We start from the raw sequence: 3,345 nt of genomic DNA, 5'->3' as shown, positions 1-3,345 counted from the left end.
AGCAGGTTCTCGCTACCTTCCTATAGATTCCAACAAGGCTCAAGAGCTTGGAAGCACCAGCTGGTGAGGCCCTGGCCTTTGATATCCCCTCCCTCCGTATCTAGCTCACTTTGAGCAGAGGAGGTAGGGTCAGTGGTGACATTATTGGATCTCAGTGTATGTGTGGCCTTTCATATCAGTGGCTTTTAGGACATCGAGTGCAACAGAGATTTCCTTACTGTCCAAGGTCAATTTACTGTCCAAGGTCAAGACGCAGCAGGGCCAGTTCCTTTTCACCAGGGTGTGGAGTCTCTGCCTTCTCTGTCTTCACATGGTCATCTCTTTCTGTGTGTATCTGTGTCCTGGTTGTCTTTTTGCAAGGACCAGGCAGATAGCTGGGCAGAGGTGACTGACACATGCCTTTGATCCCAGCACTTGGGAGGCAGATGCAGAGGCAGGTGGATCTCTGAGTTCGAGGACAGTCTGGTCTACAGATTAAGTTCCAAGACAGTCAGGGCTAAACAGAGAAACCCTGTCTAGAATACTCCCCTCCCTCCAAGAACCATACAAGTTAGACTAGAGCTAGCTCATATGGACCCATTGGCTTTTCTGGCCTCTGTAAAGTCCTTGTCTTCAAATGCAGTCATGTTCTGAGGTCTGGTGGATTAGGACATCAATATTCAAATTTGTGAGACACAGTTCAAACCATGATAACTTTTATCAGTTAGTGAGGGGCCTTGGTTGTGAGGAGCCTCTGAGTAGATGGCAGCCATGGTAACCCCAAGTTCTCTTGGCGGTAGCGTCTGTCCAAGTCTGTCTTCTAGAATGGACTTTATTGACCAGTTTCATTTCCCACGAGGCACTGCCTGGGAGTGGGCACCCAGTGGATGTCTGTGGGCAGAAGGCAAGGGGTTAGGGATCCTGGGAAGGCTTTGGAAGTCTGCCTCCGTTGTTGGGCTACTGTCTCTCTCCTCATCCTGGACACTCATGCAAAGAATGTTCCTGGGCACCTTCTGGGTTATGCTAGTGTCTGGCTGTTGCGTATATCTGCTGGCTGACTTCTCCGATGGGGTGATGCTATTGCCTCAGGTGGCTCGGCTTGACCAGAAGCCCCAGCATCTCCCAGGATCCCTTCCCCTTCCCATCACCACCAATACATCCAGGCTGAACCGGAAACAGCAGAGAAGGAAGTATGCTACAGGAATAAGGCAAGGGAAGATTCTCCTCTGGTGTCAGGAGCTGAGGGCAAGGCCTGTCTACAGAGGAACAGGAAATCAGAGAGAGTGGCTGGAAGTAAGGGGCAGGGCTTCCTGTAACACCAGCATAGCTCCCTTCTGCAGCTGCACTGGCTGGCTTCAGGATGTCCAGTGTGGTAGTGAGGATCTGCCTGCCATGCTATCCTCATGAGAGCTGTGTAGGAGGGTGTGTCAGGGACTTACTTTTCTATTGCTTTGATGAGACATCATGACCAAGGCAACTTACAGACAAGTGTCTAATTTGGGGCTCACGCGGGTTAGTCTGTAGCTATCACGAGAGGCAGCATGGTAGCAGGCAGGCAGGCATGGTGCTGGAGCAGTCGCTGAGAGCTTACATCTTGAGACACAGCCATGAGGTAGAGAGAAAGTTAACTGGGAATGTGGGCTTCTGAAACCTCAAACCCAGAGACACACCTCCTTTAGCAAGGCCACACCTTCTAATCCTTCCCAAACAGTGTCACCAGCTGGGGACCAAGCATTCAAACATATGAGTCTATGGGGGGCCATTCTCATTTAAACCAACACATCTTCCATCAAGAGCCTACACTGTAAACCCAGCTCCAATCATAAAGCCCTTCTGAGGGCAGAGCCCTCCCAAAGTGATCACCGTGCCGCAGGGGTGTACTAGGGATTAAGCTTGCAATGCAGGGACTTTGGGACACACTTTAACCCCAGCAGGGAGGGATACCTACGAGAACGCACTGAGCCTTTCCTTGTAGAAGCTGCCCAGCTGAATTCGTAGGAGATGGGTGGGGGGAAAACTCCTGAGAACTCTGGCTTCGTGGGAAGCTAGAACCATTTTCTAACCCAGCTTGGTCAAGGCAGGCTCTGTGGAGCTGAAACTTTGAAGTTAGCATGGAAGGTTGGGTAGGGTGAGAGTGGGGCTGCTCCCCCTGGGAGGATATGGACCAGACAATCCTGGAGGCAGGAAAGTGGAACTTGTGCTTGGGGGAAACCAGAATCCTGTTTTGCTGGAGGACAGAGAGGAAGCAGGAAAAGCCAGAGGTAGGAGGAACAAGCAAGATTGGCATGGTTGTTGGGGCTGGGATGCTTCACAAAGGTGACTCAGAGGAGGTTCCTGCCCAAAGTAGCTCTCATCTTGCCAAGGCCAAGTCCTGCAGGCAGCTTAGCCGGGCACCCCACACTGCCAGCCAAGAGCCATGGAATAAACCTGTCGTGCTACACGCGGGCATTGCTTCTCGTTCTACAGAGAGCGAGCTCACCCACTGGAGCCCCTCTGGATGCCACCCCCTGACCCTGGTACAAAGGCTTGTCTGGAAGGCCTTTCGGAGTCCTTCAGCACCCTCTCAAACCTCCCGGGGTGCTTGAGACATAATAAATTGGGGGACAGTTATGGATTGAGAGGGTTGGAGGTGAGGTCGTCAAAGCCCGCAAAGCAAGCGTAGGGAAGGTCACGTGGGCACAGGTCTACTGTGCTGACTCTACCTGCTGATGCTGAGCTAGTCTTCTCCTGCCCTACCCAGAGGGCCTCCTAGGCCAGACCTCAGAAGGTGCTTCTGGTTGGTCCTCCAACCAGGTTAGGGCCTGGGATTCTGGAGGGTGTGGTCTTTACCCGGTTCATTAGTTACCTTTCTGGGACCTTTGGCACCCCTTGCTTTTGAAGGGCGAATCAAAACGGGGAGGTGTCTACTGGACGATCTCTTTTCCTTAAGGTAATGCCAGGGCTGAAGTAGGCTTCCTATGGCTAAGGTGACATTTAGAGGTGTGTGGAGCCATTCCTGTCTAGGTACTGATTGGGGGGAAGGAAGGAGTTGCCCACTGCCCTCCATGTGCAGGTTCCACGTCCTTTTCCCAGTGTGGAGCCGTGCTGAGTCCAGCTTGGCAATGCCAGGACAAGTATTTCTACTCCAAGCGCGGGTCTCCACAGGCAGTCACGGTCAAGCCAGTTCGCCCGAGAGAGGTGACAGTGGAGTGTATGCTTGTGCTCGCTTGTGCCCGTGGCTGCGACTGGCAGGCGGCCACGCGTGCGCGTGGGCACGCGCGGCGAGGACCCACGTGGGTCACCCAAACAAAGGCGGCGCCGCGTGATCGGGCGCGCGCGCGAGCGAGCGCGCGGTCCCGGCAGGGAGGACAAGGACTTGTCCTGGCA

This window comes from Grammomys surdaster, unplaced genomic scaffold (assembly GCF_004785775.1).
Source record: "Grammomys surdaster isolate TR1022 unplaced genomic scaffold, NIH_TR_1.0 125953, whole genome shotgun sequence".
In the NCBI taxonomy this organism is placed as follows: Eukaryota; Metazoa; Chordata; class Mammalia; order Rodentia; family Muridae; genus Grammomys; species Grammomys surdaster.
Note: the sequence above shows the minus strand (reverse complement) of the source record.